The following is a 9,904-nucleotide window of genomic DNA, read 5'->3' on the forward strand; positions in this document are numbered from 1 at the left end:
GGTCATTTCTCGCTGTCCCACGAACACATTATACCATGTATATCAAGGGCTTAATTCTATTACATGACCCGAGACCCCTAAAACAACATACCCCCCAAAACACGCAAAAGCTCAGAATCCAATGCCAACAGCCAACCAACGGTGAAGAAGGTATAGCTCTGCTGAAATTTAGCGATTGCTAAGTGAGCCAGAGTCAACTAAATATAACACTAACTATACTATTATACTCTAAAGATCTATTTCTAGACTAGAGAGAAGCACTGGACTCGCTACTCAAGCCCAGAGAAAGAATTGACAGCTTAGCTTAAAGGGATATAACACTTTCAAAACTTTTTTTTCGTCTAATCAGGCTTGTATGAACACCCTGAACAGTTTTTAATTTGCTTCATTCAGTATTTAGATATTTGATGTAAATGTTACCACCTCCAACACGCCCAGGCCCTCTCCACATACACACCCATTGTAACTTCAAACTCCATTTTAACCATGATAGATTCATTAAAAACACCCATTATTTTTTCTGGTGACTCATAATACCCTCCTAATACGTGAGCAGACCGTGTTTTTTCAATAACTCTTTTCTTTTATTTTTAATAATTCTTTGGGAAAATGGAAAACATTAAATACAATAATATTTTATTGAAAATAAATGAAAAAAGTTATTGAAAAAACACGGTCTGCTCACGTATTAGGAGGGTATTATGAGTCACCAGAAAAAATAATGGGTGTTTTTAATGAATCTATCATGGTTAAAATGGAGTTTGAAGTTACAATGGGTGTGTATGTGGAGAGGGCCTGGGCGTGTTGGAGGTGGTAACATTTACATCAAATATCTAAATACTGAATGAAGCAAATTAAAAACTGTTCAGGGTGTTCATACAAGCCTGATTAGACGAAAAAAAAGTTTTGAAAGTGTTATATCCCTTTAACTATACTTGCTGTATCCCTAGCAATAAGAAAAATATTTAATAAAATGTTTTAATATTAAAATGACTGCAAAGATAAACTCAGTGCGCTCTACCTAAAGGGACACCCCAGCAACCACGCGCTCTCCATTCCGACATGTCGCCACTCCGACAGTGACTTCTTATTGTCAAAGTGGCAACACTTCCATAGAGGTTAAGGTAAAGGTAAGAGATAGGGTTAGACATGTCGGAAAGGAGACCTGTCAGAATGGAGAGATGCACTGCACTCGCTTTGCAAATAAAATACACATGGAGCGCGGCAGAGAAGCAGCAAAACAGCACATACAATGAAGAGAAAGAAAAACATATCAGGGCGCCTGTGTAAGCAGCAGAAGCAGTAACCAGCCTAATTTAACCCTTGAGTAAGCACACTGCTAATAGCGCTGCCACTTCAGAGCAGCAAAGGCCAATCAGTCAATCAACCCGCTTGCTGCGTTGATCAATCCTGGGCAGCTTGATTGCTCATCAGTTTCTGAGCATGCAGAATCTCAGGTTTGCAGAATCGGATGTAGCGCACCTAGGCCGCCTACGACCATCTGCCAAGGGATTTAATGGATGCTGAGGGCACCAGAAGAGCTGCTGTTGTAGCTGCGGCGATCCGGAGAGAGTGAGGTGTGTAGAGGGTGGGTGACAGCCCGCAACTCCGGCAAAGCTCCCTCAGTTTAATGCCAAACCAGGCGCGCGTCATCGGTTGCCCAGCGTCGGTGCGAAACGGGTCGTTTGGAGAGGAAATCGGGCGGAAAGCCAGGCATTTTAGCATGGAATTGAAAGGACTTAAAGGTGAGTTAGTTCTTGCAACAGTCACTGGAGTGACTCACCGCTCAAAAATATGGATTTTCTGGAGAGCTTCCTGATGGATAGATTACACTTGGAGCAAGAAGGAAGCACCTTATAGTTTGCATTTGTGTATGTTTGGAGCAGTAAGGGGTTCAAACAGGCTCATCGACCGTCCATGGGCTATATTAATAAATAAATAAATAAACATGCACAAATGCAAACTATAAGGTGCTCCCTTCTTGCTCCAAGTGTAATCTATCCATCAAGAAGCTCTCCGGAATGTGTAAATCCATATTTTTGAGTGGAGCCACGGTCTCCTCAGTGTGTTACTAGGACGACGACCGTCTCGAGTTAAACTGGTCTCGAGATAAACTATAACACCTGTTGGCACATCCACAGGAGTTTAAGGGTGATTCTCTTTAATTTTTTCCCACTCTTGGGCGGTGGGCGCGTCCTCCTGGGACAGACAGACCGGGGGTGGTTGTCCGTGCACCAACTGCAAATATGCAAATATTTACAATTTGGAAAAGTACAGACATTTTCATTAAACTGCATACAAATTGGGATTTTACGATTTGGGTTGTATGTCGGCACCTGTCTCATTTTGGCTGGAGGCCCGAATCCCATCGGCTGCTGCTGGATGGGTGGGGGGGTGGGGTTGATCGGCACCTCCTCGGCTAGGGCTTTAGGACATAGATCGGTTTCATGGCTAGGAGCCGCACACCGAACAAGACAAGGGAGGATGAGCAGTAAAGTGGTGGCTAATCAGACTGAGATCCTGTATAGACCAGTCGATCCTCTGGTTAAACCATTGGATGTGCATGGCGGCTTTGGACGAGAAGATTTTATGGTAGGCTACTCGTAGGGTGACCAGATGTCCCCCTTTGGGTGGGACAGTCCCACATTTCCCTGACTTTTCAGGCGTCTCCCAGATTGAGAAACTGTCCCACATTGTGACTGTCAAGCTCTAATAAATCAAGCTAGTCTGGACACTTTTATTTTGTTGAGAGACAAACTTCATAGGAGCCGCTGCAGCATCGTTGATCTAAAACAAAAGCAAAATATGTGGAGTAGCCTAGTGATACAATAGAATCAAGGTAGAACACATTTAGGCCTACACGCTAGTTTTAAAAATTAAACAATGTAATTGTTGCATTCTTCCTACAAGATATGTTTTAAACCTATAAAGATGACAATAGAAATATCCTCAGGCTATAGCAGGTTAATACAAAAAATATATATAAACAGTCGGTATATTAGGACTATGGTCGACTATGACATCAAGGAATTTTAAGTAATAATTAAGTTGCTATAACCCCATCGCCCGCCCGTCCCACATTGTCCCACACAAGCGGTACTTCTGTTCCTCAAATGAACAATTTGGATCTGGTCACCCTAGCTACTCGTAAAAGAGGCCGTCCCGGTACGTATAAGCCAAGTCAAATAATAGACAAGTAAGACAAGTGGGGGCGGACGGGGCAGAGGCTCGCTAGGAATGAGACCGAATGAGACAGGCTCCATGCAAAGCCACTTCCGGTCTGCAGCGAGTTCAAAGCGTGTCGTCACTCCGCTTCACTGCTCTGTGCAGGAGGACTCCAGCAAACCCTAACCCAATTTTCAAGTTATTTGAGAATATAAGATGCAAGACACTTTCAAATCTGTTTTACCTTATTAATATTAATAGTCTCTCGAGAACAGACTTCTATGCTCTGCAGAGTGAAAAGGACCTTTTCTTTGACAATGGCTAGCCAGATTGCCTTATTAATCACTCTGCTTTTGCACTGAAGGACATTTTCTTTATTGTCCCTAGTCTTACTGTATATTAGTCTAAACTGTCAATGCCACGTCTAGTTATGATTTTATCACACACAAACACTAGCCTTGATCTGTAAAATGTCTTTATTTGTCCAATACTGTGGATAATCTCAATGAACAATGAACATAATATAATTATAACATATTACCGGTATATCATTTATTATGGATCTATGTTCTATATGATTAATCTAACTTAAACAGAATTCACTTTATTTTAGCCTGCATTGAGGAAATGATAGCAGAATTCATGGGGAATTCCAGAGGATGTTTAATTTAGTTTCATTCTTGACTGAACTGAAACCAAAGTGACAAAACAAAACAAAGGTGCAAACTGAAATCGATTCACAGTGATGATGATAAGTAAGGGATCCAATGATAGATTTATAGTTATGCCAGCTATGCCAGTGTCTTCAATTCATAAAATGGAACCATTCATTAGCGTGTTCATTAGCCTTGTGATTTCAGAATTGCAATTATAGTCGTGGTGGACAAGAAGAACTATAGGCTATATGCTATATGTGTATGTGTGAGTTTGTCTAGTTATACTTATGGGTACTAAACGCATGTTCACACAGTCACCTGCAGGGGACCTCTGTGTGGGGACAAAATAGTAGGTCCCCACAACGGTTAGGGTTAGGTTTAGGGTTAGGGTTAAGGTTAGGGTAAAGCCCGTATCAGAGTCGGGTCCGCGGTGGAAGGCTATCCACCACGGTGTAGTGCCGTGTAGTCTTTTTGAGCGTTAACGTTGTAGTTTTATGACTAAAAAAGACTACACGGCACTACACCGCGGCCTTCCACCGCGGACCCGACTCTGATACGGGCTTTAGGGGTTAGGTTTAGGGATAAAGGTTAGGGTAAGGCCACAGGACTTGCATAAACATGAATGGAAGTCTATGTAATGTCCTTACAAGTGATGTATATATATAGTGTGTGTGTGTGTGTGTGTGTGTGTGTGTGTGTGTGTGTGTGTGTGTGTGTGTGTGTGTGTGTGTGTGTGTGTGTGTGTAGCCTACCTGCCATACACAATTACACATAGCCTACACCTGACCGCTTTCTATAACATGAAAGGACTATGGTTTTACACTTTAAACTTGGTGTAGGCCTAGGCCTATATTCCCTGATCCAATTTACTAATTGCTAGTTGTCTCTCCTGCACTGCTGGTGGCAATTCATTAATAGGTATTAATGTGCTGATGTGGAGGAGAAGGGTGTTTCCTATCCAACGAGTATTTCTTGTCTATCAGGTCAAAAAGGCGCCACAAAACTGGACTGAGGCTCTTGAGATGACTGGGAAATATAATATTGCAGCCAGTTATGTCTTCTCAACAAGTGCAGGAAAGGAAAACGTAGATTTTCTTTGATTAGCCTTGTTCAGGACAGTCAAAACCACACCCTTTACAATAAGTCAAGACAGTTCTTCAAAAACGAAAGCTATACATGCATGCAGCTATAAAAATGTGAAGCTGGCACACATTTCCAGTTCAACAATAGACCATGAGGAAGTTCAGAAGAGCCTGATCGGTACGGTAGGATCGTCTCGTCTACGACTTCATCTTTAAATAAATATTATTCAAATATATTTAATTCAAATATTTACACAATGGATCAAGTCAAACACAAAGTTGAATGTTTCTTTATTATGTAAAAATATTGCACATTGACGGGCTGTCGGGCTACTCCCTACTTAGCTCTGGCCTGTACGCACTGATAGCGGCTGATTAAAAGACTAGACCAGGATTGCTCTACCCCTACGAGGGCTCAACTTCAGTCAAAATAAACAAAACTATACTCACCTATCCAATCCAACGGCAGTTTTGCGTTGTTGAAAGTTTATTCTCCGCGGTGGGAAACCTCTCGGCACCCCACCCACTCTGTAAAATACATTATTTTTGTCATGAAATAAAACGCACCCGACTCGACCGCCGCTTATTTCCGGGTTGTTTCTGCGGTGGCTCGAGGTGGATGCAGTTTATTTCATTACAAAAATAATGTATTTTACAGAGTGGGTGCGGTGCTGAGAGGTTTCCCACCTCGGAGAATAGACTTTCAACAACGCACAACTACCTTTGGTTAGGTGAGTAGCCAAGTAGTTAGTTTTGTTTATTTTCTGAAGTTTAGCCCTAGGGGTAAAGAAATCCTGGTTTAGTCTTTTAGCCAGCCGCCTGTCAGAGCGTCAGTGCTCTGGACCAGAGCTAATGTCCCGAATCCCTACCTACTGAGAGAGTTACTGATTCACAGGGCGGCTATGATAGCTGCCATCACTGAAGATAATCACTGTACAGTAGGCTATACTGGTGTTTGTTTTGTTGTAATTTCAAACAGGTTCAGCAAGATGTTTTGCCCTCAATGTGGGTGCAAAGTTGAACCATCACATAATTTCTGCTTTAAATGTGGATATAACTTATCCACTTTACTGGCCAAGAAGACTCAAGACTCAAAAAAAGGTAAGCAGCAACTAACACTAGCCAATTCATATTAGTCTAAATGTCATTGTAGTGTCCATAGCTGAATGATGGTCTCTCAAACTAATGTAGGCCTTTACACACATAAGAGCTAGGTGGTAAAAAGATCTTATCAAAAACACAAATAAATGTTTTAGGCAGGTCTGTGAGCTACACCATCTCTTTTGTATCATACATCCTTCTGCTTTAACTGACACTGCTTTTACATTATAGCTTATTTATCTACAGTATTAGACCTACTGTAGATAGATAGATAGGCCTGCTACTTTATTAATCCAGAAGGAAATGTGTTTCCTTCAACAGCTCCAGTGCAATACATTCATACTGGTTATCAATACAAATAAGCATGATGAACATATAAAAACATAACATCAATGAACAAAAAGAAGTTATTGGAAGTAAAAAATGTGAAGAATAAAACAAAAGGCTCCAGCAGGACACAGCTCTATTGTATATAAAAATAAATAGATTTAACTATAGCCAACTCCAGTCTGCTGCCTCTCCCAGTCCTCACATTCATTCCGAATCATGTAACAGATAGCTGTTACATGATTCGGATTTGAACCTATTACTAAATTTGCTCTTCCTACAGTAAAGTGCTGTGTGCAGTGGGTGGCTGACATTCACTGCCATTGTCACCACAGAGTCAAGCTCGTACATTAACAGAAACTAAAGCAAAGAACGAAAGAAAAACAAGTGTCTGTTAAGCATTAATAGTAAAACATAACAGCCCCTATAACAAAGAAGGACCCACAATAAAAGTAGGCTACAGATTTACAAAGCTTGGCAAAAGTTTTCAATAGGTATTTTATAACAATAGCACCATCTTCTGGCCAGAGGTGAATTCTGGTGAGCAGTGTTTCTCAGGGAAAAGTATTAAACCAATCTGGGCTGATATTCTGATGATTGACTGATATTGTCCTACATGAGGAGGCTGTATTTTTTTCCAATAACTTAATTTATTTTTTTGTAAAGCTATCGAAAAAGCACACATTAGAAGGACAATATCAACTCCCACACATTTTGCTAGCCTAAGTTGGCTCAGCGTTGAAGACAGGGTTAAACAACAAATAATGGGATTGACCTTCAAAACAGTCAACGCAAATCTGCCCTCCATCCCCTCAGTACCCGCATATCTGACCAAACATCTCCAAAAAGTTAGCGACACCCACAGCCACAAACGGGAGGCTCTCTCCATTCCGACATGTCGCCACTCCGAAATTGACTTCTTATTGTCGGAGTGGCGACACTCCCATGGGGGTTCGGTTTAGGGTTAGGGTTAGAGATAGGGTTAGTGTCGGAATGGAGACATGTCGGAAAGGAGACATGTCGGAGTTAAGAGATGCACTCAGCCACAACACCAGAGGGAGTGCACACAATGATCTGATAACACAAACCCCATATGGGTAAATTCTCCTTCTAAACACTGCCACCCAGGTGTGGAATTCCTTGACTACCCCCCTTAAAACACATAGCTTGTTGGCATCCTTCAAAACTGCCCTGAAAACTCACTTTTCAGGAGGCCAGAGAAGGAGGTAATTATCACTTCTCCCATAGACAAGCGAGAAGTGAGTGTTTTCTTTGCTTGCTATTTATTATGTCCATGAATTAAATACAGAGGGCTTCCAACATAAAAAATACGAAAACAATGTTTTATTTGGGATGTTCCTTTTAGGCAGGGTGTTTAACTGTACTTGTACAGTACTACATTTCAATTGTATTGACTATACTTGTACTGTTCTCCATTTTTGTCTGATAAAATAATCAATCAAAAACCTGAACCAGGAACATGTGTTTGCAATTAGTCGGTTTAACTGGAGTTTGGAGCTCAATGCGTTTATATAGGCATATAATCTAGCAAACTGTCTGGGGTGCACACAAAAGCCAGAGTAGATGTTAAAATGACAGCAGTCATGTTTTAAAGCAAAAATAAATTTAAATGGTTAAAAGGAAAGTAAGCTAAAATGGCAAAATTCAGCAAAAATTGGCTACCCTAACCTAGTTATATTGAGTCCACCTGCGAAGGTCCAGCAGGCCCTCCCTAGTATAGGTAGTCGATTCTCTTCCTGAGCCCTCACTGACTTACCTCAACCAACGTGAACGCACGTTGAAGTCAGTGAGATAGCAAGTCAGCGCATTGGAATTGGGCCATTGTATGGCGCCATCTGTTGTTCAGGTGGCATCATATGTGGCACAGGTATGCTACATCTGTCACATGATACCAATTGGCAATTACCAATCAGTTATAGAGTCCACCTGCGAAGGTTTAGGGCTTTAGGCCCTCCCTCGGTTGTCGATTCAGAAGATGTGAACAGAACAGCCTAGAGAGAGGAGCTCTTGTGTGAGAAGTCTCTTAAATGCAAAATAATTTAAGATAAAGAAGAGCTTACCTATTTAACTCTCCTAAATATGAGTGCAGAATGCACACATGGTATGTTACTTTTATTGTTGGTTCACAAACATTGCATTCTCTTTGTATAATGGTCATTGCATTGTTTGTTGGGATTGTATGTTTGTAATTCATTGTGTTAAAATAAATATTTTTGGGGGGCGCCTGCTGGCCTACCGGTCCAGGTGCTTACCGCATAGGCATAGGCTGACAGCATGTCGCTGGTTTGATTCTCAATTCCAACCAGATTTGCTGCTTGTCACTCCCAGTCTCTCTCTCCCCATTTCCTGTCTGTCTACTGTCCTGTCAATAAAGGCATAAAAAGCCCCAAAACATACATTTCCTGCAGTTTTTCAGTGAGCATGGGTGCAAAATAAAAAAGCCCTTGCGAAATAGCAGTTGGAGTGCATGTTTATTCTGCCTTGAAGAAATCCATTTAGGAGCAGTTGCAACGGCCATAGATTGTTTGTTCATGGGACATCTCTCAGTCATGATGTTTAAATAGAAATACAAAATGGTTCAGTTTCAGTTTCTTTTAATTTATAGTGCAATCATCACCCCAAGGGGTCTCGGTGCACTTCACAGCAAGACGTACAACAACATCATACAGCAAAAAAATAAATGGAAAGGGGGGGGTGGGGAGAAAGAAGAAGGCGGTCATTATGTTGAGTACAGCTAGGGGGAACAGTAATGTAGGGAACAAAAGATGGATTTTTAGCCTAGATTTAAAAATATCCAGAGTCTCTGACAGCTGGAGGGGGAGCATTCCAGAGATGGGGGGGCACGATGTGTGAATGCTCTGCCCCAACTGTGATTTTATTGGGACCGAAGGTCGCAGTTTAGTATGTGGAACGGCCCATGCTGACTCCGTCTAGAGTAGACGTGTACACTTTTCTACGGTCTTTGGGTTTGCCGCTCTGACATCACTGATGTCAAGGGAAATCACGCTCTGGCTTCACTGTGACGTCACACTAACAGAATCCTTTTTATGCCCATATGTGGGTTCCCTTATGTTATCAGTATTAAGCCATAACTAATAGGACTTAATATGGGAATGCCCATATATGGAGGCCACATCGGCCACATACCACACTATCAGAATCCATCTGTGTGGCTGGTTCTACAGACAGGGATCTCCATGTATGGGCATAAAAGGGTATGATGATGTCAGATGTCAGACATCATTGGTCTTTCACTTAACAAATAACTGAGTAAGCATGTTTGGGCTCACAGCATATCACGATATATACTACATGGATCTCCAAATATGGTTACTAGTCTCCATATATGGGTAACTGTTGCTTGTCGCCCTGAGGCATCTCACTAGTATACTGTATTTGTGATTGAGTTGACCAGCATCCACATATAAACAGTGTGTTTATATGTTGTCATTTGTTACATGAATTCATCCATCAGATGTGACAACCTCAGTGTCTGGAGAGGAGAGGCCCAACCAGGAAAATGAAGACCAGCTGATCTCCACACACAACACC

At 41.6% G+C, this 9,904-nt stretch overlaps 1 long non-coding RNA gene across 1 annotated transcript; it reads left to right on the forward strand.

Annotated features, from left to right (window-relative positions):
* The first annotated feature begins 5,023 nt into the window (after positions 1-5,023).
* LOC308300565 lies at positions 5,024-9,904 on the forward strand. Its single transcript, XR_013962838.1, has 3 exons — positions 5,024-5,081; positions 5,883-6,004; positions 9,828-9,904. It is a non-coding gene; the product is annotated as an uncharacterized lncRNA (long non-coding RNA).

The sequence above is a fragment of the Nannobrachium achirus genome (genome assembly GCF_963921795.1).
Source record: "Nannobrachium achirus genome assembly, chromosome: 16".
In the NCBI taxonomy this organism is placed as follows: domain Eukaryota; kingdom Metazoa; phylum Chordata; class Actinopteri; order Myctophiformes; family Myctophidae; genus Nannobrachium; species Nannobrachium achirus.